Source organism: Pinus tabuliformis, chromosome 3_2 (assembly GCF_031772625.1).
Source record: "Pinus tabuliformis cultivar Carrire ecotype Pingquan chromosome 3_2, CPIR1, whole genome shotgun sequence".
Lineage (NCBI taxonomy): Eukaryota > Viridiplantae > Streptophyta > Pinopsida > Pinales > Pinaceae > Pinus > Pinus tabuliformis.
The window spans coordinates 992,797,417-992,819,686 of record NC_142302.1 but is presented as its reverse complement, the minus strand read 5'-3'; positions in this window follow the sequence as shown (position 1 = coordinate 992,819,686).

Here is a 22,270-nt window from a genome sequence, read left to right as displayed (position 1 = left end):
GAAAGTTATAGGTCATGAATGCATAACTGATCATAAAATTCTGAAATTCATCTTAGAATATCCAAGAAGGCGCCGAGTCCTCTCTAGCTATATGCAACAACACTTGTTAGTCCATGCATTCATCAATCTTCTAGTAACTTATCAAATTATGAATGAGATACATAACTAGAGCACATCATATAACCAGGTATATAACTAGAATAAAAACCATAACAAATCATCCATAATGTCAACATGATAAAAAGTACAAGTGCTCATAGATCACAATAGGAAAATAACTCATATTAACATATAAAAATGCCAACCAAGTCAGGGACTTCTGATGAGCCCCAAAAATGGGTAACTTATTGGGCTCATTTTGCCTATTATTCTCGATTAATCCACCATTCTTCATAGTTTTATGCATGCTTTTGAATATATTTATGTTAATTGAATGAATGAGAATAGTCACTTGACCACAAAGTCTAATACGTGCTTATTGCAGATTTTTGGACATCTTTTGGACCAAGGTCAAGCATTTATGAGCAAGTTGATAGCCAAATACGAAGGAACAAGACTAACGATTTGTAGGAAGGGTGTCTCCTGCACTAAATGACCCCTTCCTCGAGTTCTCCACCATCAGCTCGGAGTTCAATAGCCCACCAAAGATGATTTCAAGGGGCAACCGAGCAGATTTTGTGAAGTGGCTGATTAACTGTAGTTTTGAGCAGCCAAGATCCTAAAGTTAAGGAGGGTTGTTGGGAGTCCTCGTGGTGCATAAGTAGGAAGGCTTCAAGCCTTGGTAGTTTAGCTATTGAACAGTTGTTTTTCGCACTTTAGTGCAACTCTTCCTTTCAGCTCATTTTCGAGCTCTTGCTGTAAACAGTTTTGTGACATGATTTTTTTTTAGTAATGGAGATAAATTTCACTTTGTACTAGTTCTGGGCTTTCTTAGGAGGTTGTAGCTCTTGGGGTTTGGCCCAACCCAAGTGCCAATACCTCCTTTGTGTACTTTTATGTGTTTTCCTTGCATTCATAGAATAATTTCTACTATTTAGGTTAAGATCTTGCTTTGTTACTTAGGTTGCTTTTAATGATTAAAATAGCTTTTCATGCTTCAGGTTGATTTGAAAGCTTCGTAACAGAAAAGATCTGCAAAAAGGCCATCAAGCAATCTTTGATTTCACCTCTCCCTCCTTGGGACCATGAGCTGAGACCAAGGCATACTTGCTACCACAAAAACATTGTTTTTGCCTTTCCATGCAATTGCTAGTGTTAGATTTTTAGTTGGAAAAGTTGATACCAATTGTACTTGCATGTTTAGATATATTATTGCTTAATTTCCATGGTTATCTTGCATGAGTTCCTATCTATAAACTTATGTTCATCATGTTTCTGGTTTTTAGGTTAGATTAGGTCAAAACAGATAGATCTCTGGTTTTTCTAGACTTTGTTCGATCAGTTTTGAGAAATAGTGTGCAAATCACCTGTAACACATCCCTGCCTATCCTTCCTTCATCATACAACCTACTTCAACCCCAAATTCTGGATTCCTTCCCTTCATTTGCCACACTTTTCCAATTTGACCTAATTTCTACATTTTTGTGCAACATTGCTCCCTCCATCCTTGAACAAATCCAACCATCTTCATCACTCCTTAGCTTCATTTACCAGGTCCTAGACCCCTTCACATCCTCATCCATCCTCCATTTCCACTTTCCCACCATTTTTCCACCATCAACCCTCTAAAATCCTCTTTCGGCTCTTCCTGTAGAACCCCTGCAGACTTCTTGTAGAAGTTCACGTGAGTAGTTTTCGAGATCTGATCATTGTGAAACTCTCTGGAAGGGTGCTAGGGACCCCTTAGGCCCTCTTCTCACCTTTCCAACCTCCTGCAAGTTCCCACTCCATTTCCTTTCAACAGTCAACCTCTGCACAGTCAAAAACAGTTAAAGCACATGCATAATAATTCTGCAAGATTACTCAAAAATACAAAAAGATGTTATTTTCAGATGTTGCTTTAGAAGTAGCTTAGTCACATGCATTTTATCTTTCCAAGAGTCAATGGCATCCATTTCAGCAGCTTTCATATATTTTCTTGCACCAGTAGGGTTAGTCGGTAAAACTAGGGTTTGCTAGGGTTTGCATTTCCTTTCAACTTTCAGCTTCTTTTTGCAAGTAGACTAGCCTCTTTTGAGTTAGCTTTCATTCATCATAGTTAAAATCTTCTTCTGAGAGCTCATAGAAGTTGGCTTAAGCTCCTAGCAGACTTGTGCCAGCTAATCAAGTGACAGCCTACCGCAAGAGCTAGTACTTGTGCATATAGCACCGTCGCTTCCAAGTTTGTTATGAACAACCGGGTTGATAAAGTAAAAAAGGGAGTCCCAAGAGTTGCAGCATCATTGCTGCAATACTGGAGCCCACCATATTTTTGGCGCCATTGTCGGGGAAGCGTCAGAGTATTCATGATTGCTGCTTTTCTTCTATTTTCTACTGCAACCTTCTGCTAAGTAGTTTGTTTCAGCAAGAGTAGAGTAGTTGTTTCATTTCCATTCTGCAATCTCATTTTCGCAAAAGTAGATTAGAAATTTCCTACTTTCCTAGACTAGCATTTCAATTCTGCAAGCGTAGATTAGCCTTTCAATTATGCAATTTCAATTCTGCAATTTCAATTCTGCAATCGTAGCTTAGCATTTCATTTCTGCAATTTCATTTTAGCAGCATAGATTAGTCATTTCCTGCTTTCATTTCAATTCTGCAATTTTCATTCCAGCAAGGTTTACTTTAGTTAGTTGCAATTTTTTGTTCAACCAATTTCAGTTTTGCAGGTACAAGCAAAGAAAAACGCAAAAATCCACAAAAATATTTCATTTCATGCCTCGTAGGAACAGAGACAATTCAGGAAAATTCTTACCCAACACCCCCACCTCATCACTGAGTCACCCTTCTCTCTTCTTCGATGGTAGTGATCCAGAAGAACCTATAGGTGAACCTCCAAAGATATACGAAGATCCTATAACAGAAGAAGAGCAAGAAAACATTCCTCCTGAGACCATGGCTGAACACATAAACAGTATAGGAGATGAGGAGAGAATAGAAGGTGTCTTTCCCATTCGAGAAACCAATGGGAATGCAAAAATGAAAAACATAAGTCCCTCAACCTTAACTCACTTCCATGGATTGACCACTGAAGACCCTGATACCTTCTTGTTTGAGTTTGTTGTCCTTTGTCGAACTTATGACTATGCAGAAGACGAGCAAAAGTTGAAACTCTTTCCCTCTACCCTCAAGGATGCAACACTACGCTGGTTCATGGGGTTACCTGGAAACAGTATCACAACTTGGGCTCAGATGCAGCAAGCCTTTAACAACAAATACTGGGATTACTGTAGGTCAAAGGAAATGAAGGGAGAAATCTTTCGGATGAACATGGGAAGTGATGAATCTTTAGAAGACTATGAATAAAGGTTCCAAATTAGTTATAAAAGGGCAAGGTGCACACTTGACCCCGAATCTCTGAAGTTGGTTCTACTCCGAGGAATCCCTGAAGACCTTCTAGATACCTTCCATTTGCTGGATGGAGGAGACATCTACCAACTACCTTATGATGACATAAAGACTGTGTTTAGAAACCAGTCTAGGGCAGCCCGGAAAAGAGGTAGGGGGGATCAACTTTCAGCCAGTGCCACCTTCTCCAAACATGAGTTTACAAATCAGATGGAAGACCTTAAAAGTGAGATGTGACAGACGATTGCCATGCAACTAGATACTTTCTGAATCCAACAGAAGAAAGAAGAAGTTGAGAGGGCTTTGGCCATCTTTTGTCCCAGATGCACAAGGAAGCATCCTATGAACGAGTGTCCATTGCACTCCGTAGAGGTATGTTTCGTTTGTGAGGAAGACCACCCTACAAACCAGTGCCCAACCTTACCCAGACTTAAAGCTATGTACCAAGGGGCTGAAGCAGCCACTGAACCACTCTACTTCCTCAACAAAAGGAGGCCACATGGATCCAGATGTTACTAGCACGGGATGCAAGGGACATCCAAAACTTATTACAACCCCAACCAATCCACTCATATACCTTCTTGGGGTCCCCTTGCTCATCCTTCCTGGTCTGCACCCCCTCCTTGGTCATATCCATCTCAATACCATACACAACCTGCTACTCACTCGTTTCATTCTCATGTTTAGCCACAACCTCAGTGGAATGCACCTCAACAAGGGTGGAGGCACCAATACAACTCTCCTCCTGCTATTTTGCCTCCACCACCTGCTCAACCACAACCATTACCTCCTGCTCCTCTGAGACAACCCCAGATGCCTGCTCAACCGAACCCAAACCCCAATAATAGATAGGCCCAGCAGGTATATACTAGAGAGACAACATGCCCTACCTATGTTGTGGAGATTCAGGAGATCAACCTACGATCTAGGAAGGTCCTCCCAAATAGCCAACCTCCTCCTAAGGAGGATGAGGAAGAGAAATAGGAAAGTGAACCCAAAGCCATTCCACCCTGTTAGCTACCTATACCAATAGGTTTCATATTTCATGATTGGCTATGGAAGGTCCAAATATGCTCTGCTTTGATGATTCAAAGATCACATATTTCCTAGAGAGTCTGATCTGTGCTTATAGCTTGGTATGGACTTAAAATTTTTGATGGATGGCCCAACAGTCTAATCTGGATCATTCCATGGTTTAAATTTGCAGTTGTAGAATAGAGAAAGGAGTCTGTCCAAACTGTTTAATCTTGGCAGACAAGTAGTTCAGGTAGAGAAGAAAAGGCTCCCAACAGCTTAATCTGGGACCTTGGAAGAGATAAGGGTAGAAGTAGATAGAAAAACAAAGAAAAAGCCAAAGAAAAGAAAAGGCAAGTAAGGGTTTGCAAGTCCAAGTGCACCCTCCAAGAAGAAATAAAAAATGCTAGATAAGTAGCTGGGTAAGTAGTTGGGGTTGCAGAAAGGTTATCTTTACCATTGCAGATATGTTAACTGTGTTTACCAGAGTAAAGTCAATCAATTGACAAGGTGTTCATCTTCATCAAGTTACAGCAAGGAGCATGACTAACCTCCCTCCTTCCCCTTTCCATTTCATTACTAACATCCCCTCATCAGCTGAGATTCATGGAAGAATTATGGTTTCATGGTGGTTCTTAATCTTTTTAGAAGCCACATTTCTTGTCTAAAATCTTTTCATTTTGATCTACTCCCTAAACTAAGTGAGTTTCAAGTAAACTTAGTGTTTTCTCCCTCCATTCACTCCCCCCATCCATATTAACTCTAACTCTACTATGTAAATCCCCTATATTGCCTTTCCCCTACTAGTATTAACACCATGGTGTATAAACCCCAAATTTTGTATAAATATCCCTCCCCTTGGCATTATAGCCATATGTTCTCTAAAAGGGATCAAATGACACCTGGTCATGTTGATAAACCTAAACCTAGCCTTCCTCCCCCTTTCTGAATCCATTGTTAAACCCATTGCACCCCATTTGCAAATATAAACCCTATACAAGCCCCTTTTGACCCATAACCCCTTTGAAATCATGAAAAATCCAAAAAAAACCCACTTCCGCCGCTTAAACCAAAGTCTCGGCGCATATATTTGTTTTTCGAAATATATTGAAAAACCTTACCAAACCACCATACCCCGATGGTCTTCAGCCTAAGCGCGCATCCCGAAAATAAATGTTAAATAATACCGCCCCCGCCATACCCACCGATCACTTCGTTGATCCGGCAGCCGTCCGATCGGAGCTTGAACATCCAACGGCTCTTATCGCATCGGAGCGGCTCCGACATTTACCTGCCGTACCCACCGATCACCTCACTGCCCCGACCGCCGTTGGATCTGGCCCTCCAGATCCGACGGTCCTCATTGATATCGGAGCAGGTCTCACATCCGACCGATATCGTCCGATGGCCGTAAAAAGGTTACGTCACGCGGCAGCCACGCGTCCCCGCCACAGCCCGTCGGAGGTACGCCTGACACATACCTCCCCCGTACCGTAAGCGGTGCGATATGAAACCGCTGACGGTTTCCGGTTTCCCTCATCCCACCTATATTACGTCAGCTCCCCGTCACCTCACGTCACTGCCATCGATGCCGTCACGTCAAACTTTGCGTTCAACCATTGGCCCATCTGTCATGCCAATTCATCATCCCCCTGGACCAATCAGAGCCTGCCACTTGGCCTGATGACGTCATGCTGACGTCATCCGACCCTGACCCCACCTATGACGTCATGCTGACGTCAGCAAAAAAGCGCGCCAGTATTACCAAAATTCCATATTTGGGCCAAAATTTCACGTTTTTTCTACTTTTGGTAAAAATCTCTACTGTTATTTCTGCATGTGGCTCACGTCCAGACTAGCACCAGCTTGCTAAAGGGATTCTGAGACCGCCAGAGCCTCCAGCACTCGCGCATTTGCCATTCTTGCCGACGAATTCACCAGGTATTCTCGATAATTATCCCAAAAGTCTGTTTTATCCGTAATTCCGAGAGTAATCTGTGAACACACCTGAAAACTCGGCTTTCACCATTAAAGTACACTGTAACCAGCACTTATACCCAGCCAGTGCATCCATTGCACTCCTATAAGGCCACATTGGACAAATTGAACTGAAATCTGTAGATAGTTCGCGCAGTCGTGAACCAGCTACCTTCAATAACCAAATTCACCACAGAAGACACTCTGCTCGGTCCTGCTACTAGTTTATTGGCTCAGAGCAGTATTTCAATTGCTGCAACCTTCCCATTCACTCTCTGTCCTCTACAATTCACATCTTTCATTGAAGAAAACCTGATTGTGTTGCTCTGCATAGCAACTCTACCCACAATCCTAGAAAAACCATGGACCCATCAGTCCCTCCTGTAGTACTAAATGTTCAGCCTCTGAATGCCCCTCAAAGGAACTTGAAATGGCAAACCTTGGCAGATATGGATTACCAAATTACAGAAGAGAAGCTTATGAGCAGCAAATTCCACATTCATCTGTTGAATGAGTTGAAAGCCAAGCATGAAAATGGGACAGATATATTGGGCTTATGGGACTCTTTCCTCCCTATCTTTAAGCTCCCTCAGGTCAACCAGTTCCCTAAACTAATCCACCTCTGTGCTAAACAATATGATGTTTCTCAGATAGCTGTTGTTGACCCATCTGGTTCAGTACTTTTCTATGTTACCCCTCAAGCTATCAGATACATGCTTTGCTTCAACCCTCAGAAGAAGTTGGTTCCTTTATCACTGGTAAACCTGATAAAACAAGGGGATAAACTCACAGATGCTCAAATTGTCAAATTTAATCAATTATACATCAAAACTAACATTGTGATGGGCCCTCCAATTCTTCATGTATACCTCAATGAGCTGGGCAGAGACCTTGCAGATATGATTTCTCCCATCTTGGGATATAGTTCAATTGAGCATATTGATGCAACTGTGCTGGTATTGATGCTTATGTTTGCTCCTGGCAAGTCACCAATCTGCTATGACTACGCCACCTACATATCAGACAAGATTCATGATCAATTGATGAATTTAAGGAGAGATAGGATGTTCAGATACACCTCCTACATTTACCATTTGATCTTGTACCATCAACATGAGAAGTTTCACTTTTCAATCAAAAGAATGGATGCCCAAGGCAATCCCAGATCAGTGGTCTACTGGTCATCTGTCTTCCACATTACACCTGAGTCTCCATACACTTACTGTGAATTCATGGATCTGTTCATCCATCCAACTATGGCAATGCTGATGAGCTCACCTCCTCCGAGACTCAATGATGACATGCAGAGAATTCTTCAGCTGTCCAAAGTTTATAGCATTGGGGATTGGTACTTCTACCAAAACCACACTGTCATCAGGATATATGGGTGTGATCTACCTCCTTTCAAATTACCCAAGTATGTGCCTATGAGGCTATTTGCCCTAGAGTACTTTAGGCAATTTGGCAGAGTTGATGTGCTTCATTTTTCAGGAAAAGGCAAAAAGGCACAGTTGAAGGTCAAAATCCAACTTGGCCATTTTATCTATAATGAGAGGGAGAAAGGATGGAGGGAAGCAGAGAGAATGCTTGAGGCCCTTGGCCTGCAAACCAGTTTCATATGGGTACCCTATGACCCTAATCATTTCATATCCATGAGGAGGCTCAAATATAAGTTATCTGCCTATGATCACCATAGCATCCCTCACATTGAAAAATATGCAAACCAAGACAAATGGAGGAGAGGGACCTTAGAAGAGCCCTTGTCACAAGAAGAGCTGAACAAGAGGGCACTAAGGAATCTAAAGAAGTTGGCTGACCTTGAGCTTTGTTCACAGGTATTCACACTTCCAAGCACACAAACGGGAGCAGCTGAATCCTCCTCAACTGCCAAGCAGCAAACTACCAAGGCCACTGAGAATATATCCAGCAGAGGCAAAGAAAAGGAAATGGAGACAGAGCAGACAGATAAAGAAGAGCAGCCTCAATGCCACAGCCTCTCAACTGGAATTGGAGAAGGCATCATCCCAGGCAAAGGACAACAGAATAAGGTCCCTGGAAGACATAATCATCGAAATTGGGCATGATCCCAAAGATATTTCAGGGATACAGGAAATCTTGAAGTTGAGGGATGCTGACATGGCTGCCATGAGGAAGAAAATCAAACTCCCAGCCACCATGCACCCTCAGACAGATGAGGTAGCCCAACAAAGGCAGGAGAAAGATACCACAGATTTGTTGATCTCCATTTATAAAGAGCTTGTTCAAGCACAAGAGAAATTAGGAGAATCAGAGGCTGCAAAGGCAGCATTGCAAGCAGCATTAAAACAAAGAGAAGAGGGTTAGACCTCTCAGCCTCCTCCTCAAATCATAAATCTTGAGGAAACTGCTCCTATCACTGCTCCTCCTCCTCAACAGACTGAACAGACAGCAACATCTACTTCAGCAGTGCCAACAACTACAGAGCAGGCCCAAAGCCTGGATATGCAAAAGCTGAAGAATGAAATCCAAATCCTGGAAGCTCAAATGACAGAGTTAAATGAGACCAGGGATAAGTTGGCCAAGGTAAATGACAGACATGATAAATCAAAGAGAGAAGTGGCAGAAAAGGGCAGGGAAATCAAAGCCCTCAAAGACAAGATCAAAGAGCTAGAGAATGAGCTCAAGTTAGATAAGGTGGTGGCTGAGCTTAAAATAGTGCTGTGGGCTAACATTGGTCAATATATCAATGTGCAATGGCCATATATTGAGACAATCCATGAGCAATTAGAGCTCATCCCAAAGGCACAGAAGGAGGTTTACAGATCAAGAGCTTCATTGAGCAATATGCCTGAAGTGGCCACTAGAATGATCAATGTACTTAACCACAGAACAAGTTCTCAGTTAGCTGCCATGGGAATTACAAACAGAACTGAGACTATCCAAATGGTCAAAAGGGTTCTCACACTGAGAAACTTAGTGCAGACCTTGGAGAGAAGAACCCAGGATATGCAGACTGAGGTGAACAAGTTTTTAGAAAAGTTTCAAGTGTTAGAAAGCAGAGGACTCCCTGGCTTACTGAACAGCGCAGGGAGATTGTTCACACATGACCAGTATGCTAAAAGGGTCAATACATTTTCCACTAGCCAGATCAGTGATAAGCCCAGCACCTCAGAGGAAACAGGGCCAGCCACAGGACAGTCTCTTTACAACATAGTCGAGAATCTGTTTTTTATAATGAATGAGATCAATCACCTGTTTGGGGTGGCTCCCAATTTCTTCAAGTACACAGAGGCAGAGGAGACAATGGATGCTATTCTCAGGCATCAACTCCCTACGCAAGAATGGTGGACAAACGCAATACAGAAGATTTTGTAAACAGGGAGTCACTTAACAATTTTGTTTCTTAAAAATATCAGTTGTCATGCAAAGCAAAGTTCAACAAAATCAGCATGCACGGCGGATTAAAGCTGAGCCAACTCAGCAGATGGATCGGCCAACAAAGTAGACATAGAAGACTACAGGTGGCAGGGCCGAGAAAATACAGCGCAGCAAGAAATAAAGACGCATTATTTAGCGTTAAAGCAAAACGGCTCTACCGACTCAATGACCTCCAAAGGTCAAATTACCCTCTGACAGACATAAAGAGCATTTATGCTGCATTCAAAGTTGCAATAACTTCTTTTCCTACTTTCTGTACGCATTTATGAAGATATTTTCTCTCTCAGATGACTCAATACCTGAGATATTTTGTATAAACATTGCTATAAAGTCCCCTTCGCCTGAGCTTGCAAGGGTTGTTGTTGATTTCTCCAAAAGAAATTCTTATGCTGTAATCCTTTCAGAAGTTTAATAAAGAAAGCGATGGAATTTCTCGGATTTCTGAAGTGTTGAATGCGTTCTGGTGTCTGTTGATAACTGCTGGATTCCTGTGTATTTCACCATACAATAAGTCTCTGTAACTCTCTCTGTCAATTAGTTGTTTTGTTAAAATCCATATATGTTATCTAATTTTCAATACTAAGCAACAATGAAAAAGAATAACTTTCAGGATTTATTCACTGAGTACCCTGAGTTCAATCTGTGTTGTTTATGAATGTTTTCTTCAGCTGTAATCTAGATAAGTGTAATTCTTAATTGCTGCACTTTCAGAATACACCTTTCACAGTGGACTTTGTCACAGGAATTCAAGTTTTGCTCCTGTGCAGTGTGTTCACCTTCACCTCACCAACTTAATAGAAAATTCTTAATTGCTTTCTGTTGGTTGACATACATCACCATTTAAGCTAATTTTGTTTGTCTAAAATACACAATAGGCCCTGCAGCTTGAACACCACCAATCCAGCGTATCAAATCATTTCACAACTCCAGACTCCATTGCCCAATGGTATTTCACTATCTAAACACTATATCATAAGACCTGAAAGAAATCCTTCAACCAAAACATAAACCAAAACCTGAGCATAATAGCTAGCCTAAAAACACCATCATAACAGAGACAAATCATAAAGAGAGAGCCCTCTCTGATCACAGTTTGGCTAGAAGCTGTGATCCAAAGATTGGTTAGTGGTTACCCCGGCCGTATTCCCTTGGGAGTCATAGGGAACAACCTGGGTGTTAACACACCCTTTCCTAAGAGACTAGCTAGAACCACGCAACCAAAGCCAGAAGAGACTGAACTTCTAGGCGAGCTTAAATAGTTATGTGTAAAAATGTGGTCTCCAGGCCATAAAAGATGTACCAATCTACAACAAATTGATCAAAGAGAACTATTTCAGGCACCCAGGCAGGCACAAGAGAGATTCCCCAACTATCAATGTCATAGGACAACTGTCCAACCTGATGTTGGGTGTTATAGACATTTTTGTGCCTCACAGCTCTAAGCATGAAATGTCCATAAACCAAGGGATCCTAAGTCCCTAAAAGTGTTGTTCCGACCCCTAAAGGAACAAGGTCAACAAATTACAGCTTCTCCCAGAAGTTCTCCACCAGAAACTGCTCAGAATCAGTCAAATCAGGATCATGTCAGCTACTCCACTCGCTAGTTGCATTGCATAACACCCAAATACACTAGCTAGGTGTGTTGCAATGCACCTAAATGCACTACCAGGGTGCGTTGAGCGGGAAATGACAAATGGCAGTGCCATTCCGCGAGGTGGAAAGACAATGGAAGCTTCCAGAATCTTCTCCAATGACACTTGCCTCACTGAGTTCGACCAAGGATGAGTAAGAGGCTCTCAGTCTCCAAGTGGAAGCAAGAACTGACAGAGAGAAACCACTAGTCAAATCATAAGCTGACTCATCCTCTTTCCATACATCTATATATGGATCCCTCATCCCAGAGATCCAGAGGCTGGAATTTTGTACATTGCAGAGAATTGTTGTTGGTTTTGAGATAGATATCAGAGTATTGGGTGATTTATGCTTTGTTGGAGGTGAAGAGGGGCTTCTTTGCTGGGAGGTTGATGCTGGATCAGAAATCATCGGTTGTAACTCCTCCTGGATCTTCTTGTTATATCGATAAAACTATTTGAGTTTCTCCTACATGCTTGTGTATCATTGATGTTTGTTACATTTGTATGTTTAGCTTAAATCTGATCCTAAGCTATTTATGAATATAAATCCATGTCTTTGTGTAGTTTTCTTCTTCTGTGATCTTACAGGAACTTGGTGAAGCTGGCCAAGTAAGGGAACAGGTAGCTGGAAGCTGCCAAAGAGGAGAGAGATTGGATCAAAGGACTAGCGCAAGACACAGGTTGGTTCATCCTATTCCTCTTTGTTTATAGTTCCCAAAGAAGAATACGAAAGTAGTTTTCTCTGTTTGTTTCTAAGGTCACTGTCACACCTTAGTGAGATAGGGTCGTTCTGAATAGACACTTTTCCCATTAACAAAATGGCGACTCCGCTGGGGATTCTGTCTAATTAGTTTGTTTGTGTTTCTCTTGTTGTTTGTTTCATAAACTTAGAAGTAGCAATCGAACTGCATTTGCCATTAACAAATGCAAAGTAGACATCTGCTACTTCAATCCATTCACTGGATCTATTTATGATTTGAACAGCTGATTCACAAATGATCTGATTGCCCTTTGTGATAGCTCTTAGACCTCCTTTAAATCTACCCTCTGATTGTGCATTACTGATTGCTTTTACTTGGCCAAAAACCATAGATTAAACTGCAAACCGTGACCCACCACCCAGATAGAATTCTCGTTTCTGCCCCAGCACAGGCTCTATGAAGAGGTTCTGCATTTCAACGCACTTCCCGAGAGGGCTACCTGTGCTGAAATGCAGTTTCTCTGTGTAATAGGTGCGCTGATCAGCCTAGCCTTGTGCATCTGAGGTTCTTTGCTTCATTTTTTCAGTTTTGTCTCTGATTTTTGCAGCCTGTGATCAGTGTATGTGTCTGTTTAAAAACCCCTTTTCTTTGTCGTAATTCCGCCTCCTTTGTACAAAAAGACTGTAGATGTTTTTGTGTGTTTGTTACATCATTTACAGTTTTCCATTGCAAAAGTAGAATAGTCATACTGTCGTCCTTTGATTTAGATCTGTCGCAAGTGTCGATTTTGATCATAGGAGAAAGTTTATTTGCTGTTGACAGTCAATTATGCTTTTACTTTTGCCTTTGGTTTGAATTTGTGACTTTCTAGTGTCAAAACGAGTATTTATTTCAAAATCATAAAGTGTTGTAATCATCTCTACCTTTTGATTTCGAAAAGAAGCTTGTTTATGTTTGTCACTTGAAAGAAAATTCAGATTTGTACATCAACTTTCTTTTTAGGCATCAATATTAAGAAAGTGAAAAATAAATACATGCACATGTGCATTTTCATATTGACAGTCTGTATGGCTTGATTTAGGAAAGTGCATTTACAGTGTGCTCTTTGCTCTTTGTGAAAAGATTGTGTCTTTCTTTTCCCTTAGTAGGTAGGATTTTCATTGCTGAAAAGAGATAAAAGTTTGCTTATCATCTTTAGATTGCATTTTAGGAATTACATCTACATCTCGTGGTGAACCCAGAAGGCAAACTTCATAAGAAAGATCAACTTAAAATAAATTCAATGAACTTAACAACGCTTTGGAACTTAACACACAACATCTAGAGGTCTAGGCTAGAGACGTATTCCGGCGTCGTAAAGCCTGGTAACTGTTGTCCTCACTGATGGTTGGGTGATTCCTCCACTTTGAGACGATAAGTGCTAGTACAGACTTGTGCTCCCACATACCTTCGAGTATATATTGGGAGACCCCTATAGGCTTAAAACCTTTTATCCATAGGAAGCCGTGTCGGCCGCCCTACTGATCGCAATGCACCGAACACGGAATTCGGGAAGATTGACTGCCGTACCATAAAAAGTATTCTACAGTTTTGCGATAGGTTTGGTACTCCCTCTACCTAGATCTCCAGAGCAATCCCTTTCGTTGCTTTTTAGACTCCTTAACGGAAAAGGTCCATCTGAGCACTTGTCACTTCAGGCTCATTAAAAATCGAAGGAGACTAGAGTCATCTTTTGTTTTTTCTCGACTCTTGAAAACTGAAAAAACAAGTTGTGTCAAAGCGTCTAAAAATTTATTTTAAACGGAATATTCATTACCCCTTTCCTACGTTGATCTTAGGTTGAGAAAATGGAGTCCACCAACCAAGGAATTCCCCTTGGTGGAAATCCTAGTCCCTTCTCCTCTTGAGGAGATGTTGGTGCACCCCATATGGCCACATTGTCGCTTCGAGGACTGACAATTGGCTTGTCTGTATGGCTCTTCTCAACCAATGTCATTCAGAACACCACTATTCCTGAACAATCGAATCAGCAATTAGACGAGTCTAGAGTTGCCCACCAACCTTCCACTTCCTCTAATTCTTCCTCTCCTCCTTCCTCTTCGCTTGATGGAGCTGGCAAAGCCAAAATTCAAGTTCCTAAGGAGAAGAAGGAAAAGAAGAAGAAAGAGAAGAAGAAGAAGGAACCAAACACGAATGGGGGAAAACGAGTGTCGTCTAACGAAAATCCACACACTGCACCGACTAGGCCTAAATCGCCATGTGTCATTTGCAAAGGAGACCACTTTCACAGAGATTGTCCTTGCATCCCCCGGATATTAAGGGACTGGTCTCCTCATTTGCAAAATCCGGTGTCATCAACCTCTGATGATCATGTTGAAAGCACACCATCAACTAGCGAAAGTGAAGCCCCAGGACAAAAAGGGAAAGCTAGATTTCCTTGTAAACTGTGCGAAGGCAATCATGCCGTCCACCATTGTCCCTTCTTAGACGAAGCTAAAAGAGTTTTGGATGATCGTCTGGTTTCATCGTTACGACTTCCTCCTGGATATAAAAAACTCTTGCCGAGTCCATCACTAGTTGAGAATCCAGCTGGCCCGCTCAGGTGGTCGACTGAAGCGCCTATCATTGAAGATAAACCAACTGGATCCATACCAGACGAAAATCAAAAGGTCGAGGCGGCAGTTGACCCGGTCTTGCCTTCAGAGGTTTTATCTTCGGATGATACAGTCACTGAAGAGAACAAGGATGACACCGTCCAAGTTCTCTTCATCAACACAGACTCCGACGAACATGGGGGCAATCTACAAATTCCCTTACCGCAGGAGGGAAGTTTGTCAGAGCCATACCCAGCCGTCTACTTGGTCCCACCTCCAAGCAACCTAGTTGCCTCCTTCGACTGGAGTCAACTAGGCAGACCCCGTTTACTAGCAAGCATACCATTCCGAATTATCATTCAAATATATAGAATGGTCATGGTTGGTACCATCATAGATGAGGGGGCTTCTGTGAGTATCCTTTCCTCTATTGCTTGGAAAGCGCTTGGTTCGCCATCGCTTTTGCTTGAGATGACAAATATGACAGGCTTTGATAAAGGAACCGGTCGACCTTTAGGGATCCTTCCCGATGTGCCCATAACATTGAGAGGGAAGACAGTTCGCATGAACGTAATGGTAGTTCAAGGACCCTTGGATTATAACCTACTCCTTGGACGAGACTATATTTATCGCATGGGAGCCATCATCTCCTCACTCTTTAGAGTAATGTGTTTTCCGCACGAAGGAAGAGTGGCCAAGCTCGTGGACCAGCTTTCATTTCTCGGATCACGCATAGCAAATAGTCATATACCATCCCTAAATGGTCTCTTCATGCAAGAAATGTCTCAATCCCCGGTCCGTCCTCCCGATGAGCGCGAGTAATTCGGAGGGATATGACCGAAACCCAGGGGGGCATGCATCCTAGTCTGCTTCAGCAGGAAAACTTCGGGTATAGGGTAGGTTTCCGCGGGAGAATATGACTAGTCTGTACCCCGTCTGTCAGTGGAAGAGGGGTTATTCTAGAATAAGATTCTCTTGTCAAAGTTATGTGAGCTGGCAGACGTCATCGCTCACCTTTGTTTATCTCGGTAGACATCGCCGAAGAAATGTTTCATTCGCAACGCGAATAAGACAATCTTTGGTAACCTGTAAGAGGTAGGCCTCTCCTGATAGAACAAATGTTTTGTCTACAAATTGAGGGGTAACCTTGAAACCATATTTTATACCTGGGGGCATGCAAACCTTTTGGAGTGCAAGCGAGGGGCGGCTATTTATTTTTTAAAATTTTTAGGACCTCTAACCCTTTAAACTCGTAGGATTAGTCGTCGCCTAACTTGCATAAAGAAAGGATGTGGGGAAAAAATCTAAAAATTGCCATTTTTATATGAGACATTCTTATCATATGACTGGATTAATGGAGTAGTTTTAGCACATAGTTCAAGCTCGTTAAAAAATAAACATAAGACATGAGCAAATGTTTCCACCCGTGTTTAAGCTCGTTAAAAAATGAACTATTCCCCGGTAAATAACCACCGTGAATGTAACATTTCAGCCATTAAAGTCTTGGTCGTGTTTGCACCATCACCTCCACTTTTCCATTGGCCAATCATTCACCTCCATTTGATTGTTTACCCATTTTGAGGAACAGCTGCGAAGAGTGATTTCACTAGCCATCCTTGTGACACTGTCGTGATTGGAAAATTCCAAACCTTACCTGGAATCAGCTGCTACCCATTTTATCACTCGTTCCTCAAAAGACGAGTCTTCTTTAAGCTCTTTTCAACTGACTCGTAAAATATGAAAAGATTGCCAAGTTTTGGCCTTACAGCTCGTTAAAGCGATGGGAAGTGCTATCCCTCCTCTAGATTTTAATCTTTTTGGACCTGAGGGATTATTGCACAAATAGATCGAGCGCTTGTTTTGTTCAGCTCGTTAAAACTATTGAAAATTCATCCCTTCTGTATTGTTTTATACTTTTTCGGACTTAAGGGATTAGATGATGAAAAAGGAATTTTGGAGTTACCTTTACGTACCTTTTCAGACTCTCTAAAAATGAAAAGGACCGAGTTATCTTTGTCGTTAAACTCATTAAAAAGATTAATAGCGACAAACTTGTCTTTAGACGAGAACGAGTTTCATTATCGCTAGGCTCGTTAAAACATAGCAATGGGTTTTCCCGAAGGGAAAATTAGAGAACAAGAATATGTTATCCTCTTCAAGCTTGACAAAAATAAAGAGGTACTGGTCAGCAATGACTGGGGAAAAATTGGGAAGAAAACTCAAAGAATCTTTATTGGTAGCAAGTCGCTCTTGAACATGACACTTCCACTCCATGTCCGAGTCGGTTTGGGTTGTTTCATTCACCGGTCACATCACCATGGTCACGCCATACCATCCACATTTGGGGTAAATGCTACCAATCCATCACATAAGTTTCGCCGACATGTTCAAGAGAAGTCATCCAGAGGAGTCACCTGTGTCCCATCCACTACCATACATTATACTTCATTCTTTCATGACCGCAATCCTGAACCATATATCATCAGATCGTTTTCACCTCCATCAAAATCATTTGCTCCGTTCCGTGTCATTGATGTGGGATTCATTAAGGCCCTCCTTTGACAGATCGCTTCTTGTCTACATTAGCTCATTATCCAAGAAGTTGATCTAGGAACACCCCATTCAGTACTTTGAAGCTTGCATGCCTTAATGGCAAGTTTCTCATTTCCGGCGACAGGTATACATCAATGACCTTCGACCGAAAGATTTTGCGTGGTGTTCGACGCCAAGTCCTTTATTCACACCACGTGAATTTTACTGTAGTACCTTGAGGGTCATTATCATTATCGGTGATTCCTCTCGCGCTTGTTAACAGTTTACATCATTGACTGGTAATCAAGCGATGTCTTTCCATGTTCGACTTCAGAACATTTCTCACATGGATCGACTTGTACTTCGAGTGAAGATTGGATGAGATTGAAGACGCTGGATCTAGTTTCATCCATCTGGGCTATGATATATATTCAGGAAAATAAAGACATTAAATGTACAGCATTGCAGCACAGATAATCATCCTACCAAAAGGATGATGGCTCCATCAGAATCATCAGTCTACCATCAGACGATTGTCTGTCCTATGTACATAAAAATGAATTTATAAAGCTGAGCATGGGAATGCCCGCCTCAGCTAGATCATGAAAATAGTATGAAGATAATGTATTGTATTGTATCTTATTACAGGTCTCCTCCCAGCATTGAAAGAACTTCGGATCCTCCTAATAAAGCATTTCACCCGATAAACGGCCTCATACTTTAGGGGGCAACTGTTATAGACATTTTTGTGCCTCACAACTCTAAGCATGAAATTTCCATAAACCAAGGGATCCTAAGTCCCTAAAAGTGTTGTTCCGACCCCTAAAGGAACAAGGTCAACAAATTACAGCTTCTCCCAGAAGTTCTCCAACAGAAACTTCTCAGAATCAGTCAAATCACGATCATTTCAGCTTCTCCACTGGCTAGTTGCGTTGCATAGCACCCAAATACACTAGCTAGGTGCGTTGCAATGCACCTAAATGCACTACCAGGGTGCGTTGAGCGGGAAATGACAAAGGGCAGTGCCATTCCGCGAGGTGGAAAGACAATGGAAGCTTCCAGAATCTTCTCCAATGACACTTGCCTCACTGAGTTCGACCAAGGATGAGTAAGAGGCTCTTAGTCTCCAAGTGGAAGCAAGAACTGACAGAGAGAAGCCACTAGTCAAATCATAAGCTGACTCATCCTCTTTGCATACATCTATATATGGATCCCTCATCCCAGAGATCCAGAGGCTGGAATTTTGTACATTGCAGAGTATTGGGTGATTTATGCTTTGTTGGAGTTGAGGAGGGGCTTCTTTGCTGGGAGGTTGATGCTAGATCAGGAATCATCGGTTGTAACTCCTCCTGGATCTTCTTATTATATCAATAAAACTATTTGAGTTTCTCCTACATGCTTTTGTATCATTGATGTTTGTTACATTTGTATGTTTAGCTTAAATCTGATCCTAAGCTATTTATGAATATAAATCCATGTCTTTGTGTAGTTTTCTTCTTCTGTGATCTTATAGGAACTTGGTGAAGCTGGCCAAGTAAGGGAGCAGATAGCTGGAAGCTTTCAAATAGGAGAGAGATTGGATCAAAGGACTAGCGCAAGACATAGGTTGGTTCATCCTATTCTTCTTCGTTTATAGTTCGTAAAGAAGAATACGAAAGTAGTTTTCTCTGTTTGTTTCTAAGGTCGCTGTCACACCTTAGTGGGATAGGGTCGTTCTGAATAGACACTTTTCCCGTTAACAAAATGGCGACTTCGCTGGGGATCGTGTCTAATTAGTTTGTTTGTGTTTCTCTTGTTGTTTGTTTCATAAACTTAGAAGTAGCAATCGAAATGCATTTGCCATTAACAAATGCAAAGTAGATATCTGCTACTTCAATCCATTCACTGGATCTGTTTATGATTTGAATAGCTGATTCACAAATGATCTAATTGCCCTTTGTGATAGCTCTTAGACCTCCTTTAAATCTACCCTCTGATTGTGCATTACAGATTGCTTTTACTCGGCCAAAAACCATAGATTAAACTACAAACCGTGACCCAGAACCCGGATAGAATTCTCGTTTCTGCCCCAGCGCAGGCTCTGTGAAGAGGTTCTGCATTTCAACGCACTTCTCGAGAGGGCTACCTGCGCTGAAATGCAGTTTCTCTGTGTAACAGGTGCGCTGATCAGCCTAGCCTTGTGCAGCTGAGGTTCTTTGCTTCTTTTTTTCAGTTTTGTCTCTGATTTTTGCAGCCTGTGACTAGTGTATGTGTCTGTTTAAAAACCCCTTTTCTTTGTCGTAATTCCGCCTCCTTTGTACAAAAGGATTGTAGATGTTTTTGTGTGTTTGTTACATCATTTACAGTTTTCCATTGCAAAAGTATAATAGTCATACTGTCGTCCTTTGATTTAGATCTGTCGCAAGTGTCGATTTTGATCATAGGAGAAAGTTTATTTGCTGTTGACAGTCGATTATGCCTTTACTTTTGCCTTTGGTTTGAATTTGTGACTTTCTAGTATCGAAACGAGTATTTATTTCAAAATCATAAAGTGTCGTAATCATCTCTACCTTTTGATTTTGAAAAGAAGCTTGTTTGTGTTTGTCACTTGAAAGCAAATTCAGATTTGTACATCAACTTTCTTTTTAGGCATCAATATTAAGAAATTGAAAAACAAATACATGCACATGTGCATTTGCATATTGACAGTGTGCTCTTTGCTCTTTGTGAAAAGATTGTGTCTTTCTTTTCCCTTAGTAGCTAGGATTTTCATTGCTGAAAAGAGATAAAAGTTTGCTTATCATCTTTAGATTACATTTTAGGAATTACATCTACATCTCGTGGTGAACACAAAAGGCAAACTTCATAAGAAAGATCAACTTAAAATAAATTCAATGAACTTAGCAACGCTTTGGAACTTAACGCACAACATTTAGAGGTCTAGGCTAGAGACGTATTCCAGCGTCGTAAAGCCTGGTAACTGTTTTCCTCACTGATGGTTGGGTGATTCCTCCACTTTGAGACGATAAGTGCCAGTATGGACTTGTGCTCCCACGTACCGTCGAGTATATATTGGGAGACCCCTATAGGCTTAAAACCTTTTATCCATAGGAAGCCGTGTCGGCCACCCTACTGATCGCAATGCACCGAACACAGCATTCGGGAAGATTGACTGCCGTACCATAAAAAGTATTCTGCAATTTTGCGATTGGTTTGGTACTCCCTCTACCTAAATCTCCAGAGCAGTCCCTTTCGTTGCTTTTCAGACTCCTTAACGGAAAAGGTCCATCTGAGCACTTGTCACTTCAGGCTCATTAAAAATCGAAGGAGACTAGAGTCATCTTTTGTTTTTTCTCAACTCTTCAAAACTGAAAAAACAAGTTGTTTCAAAGCATCTAAAAATTTATTTTAAACGGAATATTCATTACCCCTTTCCTACATTGATCTTAGGTTGAGAACATGGAGTCCACCAACCAAGGAATTCCCCTTGGTGGAAATCCTAGTCCCTTCTCCTCTTGGGGAGATGTTGGTGCACCCAATATGGCCACATTGTCCCTTCTAGGACTGAAAATTGGCTCGCCGGTATGGCTCTTCTCAACCAATGTCGTTCAGAACACCACTATTCCTGAACAATCAAATCAGCAATTAGACGAGTCTAGAGTTTCCCACCAACCTTCCACTTCCTCTAATTCTTCCTCTCCTCCTTTCTCTTCGCTTGATGGGGCTCGCAAAGCCAAAAGTCAAGTTCCTAAGGAGAAGAAGGAAAAGAAGAAGAAAGAGAAGAAGAAGAAGGAGCCAAAGGCGAATGGGGGAAAACGAGTGTCGTCTAACGAAAATCCACACACTGCACCGACCAGGCCTAAATCGCCATGTCTCATTTGCAAAGGAGACCACTTTCACAGAGATTGTCCTTGCATCCCTCGGATACTAAGGGACTAGTCTCCTGATTTGCACAATCCGGTGTCATCAACCTCTGATGATCATGTTGAAAGCACACCGTCAACTAACGAAAGTGAAGCCCCTGGACAAAAAGGGAAAGCTAGATTTCCTTGTAAACTGTGCGAAGGCAATCATGCCGTCCACCGTTGTCCCTTCTTAGACGAAGCTAAAAGAGTTTTGGATGATCATTCGGTTTCACCGTTACGACTTCCTCCTGGATATAAAAAACTCTTGCCGAGTCCGTCACTAGTTGAGAATCCAGCTGGCCCGCTCAGGTGGTCGGTTGAAGCGCCTATCATTGAAGATAAACCAACTGGATCCATACCATACGAAAGTCAAAAGGTCGAGGCGGCAGTTGACCTGGTCTTGCCTTCAGAGGTTTTATCTTCGGATGATACAGTCACTGAAGAGAACAAGGATGACACCGTACAAGTTCTCTTCATCAACACAGAATCCGACGAACATGGGGGAAATCTACCCATTCCCTTACCGTAGGAGGGAAGTTCGTCAGAGCCATACCCGGCTGTCTACGCGGTCCCACCTCCAAGCAACCTAGTTGTCTCCTTCAACTGGAATCAACTAGGCAAACCCCGTTTACCAGCAAGCATACCATTCTGAATTATCGTTCAAATATATAGAATGGTCATGGCTGGTACCATCATAGATGAGGGGGATTCCGTGAGTATCCTTTCCTCTATTGCTTGGAAAGCGCTTGGTTCGCCATCGCTTTTGCCTAAGATGCGAAATCTGACAGGCTTTAATAAAGGAACCAGTCGACCTTTAGGGATCCTTCCCGATGTGCCCATAACATTGAGAGGGAAGACAGTTCGCATGAACGTAATGGTAGTTCAAGGACCCTTGGATTATAACCTACTCCTTGGACGAGACTATATTTATTGCATGGGAACCATCATCTCCTCACTCTTTAGAGTAATGTGTTTTCCGCACGAAGGAAGAGTGGTCAAGCTCGCGGACCAGCTTTCATTTCCCGGATCAC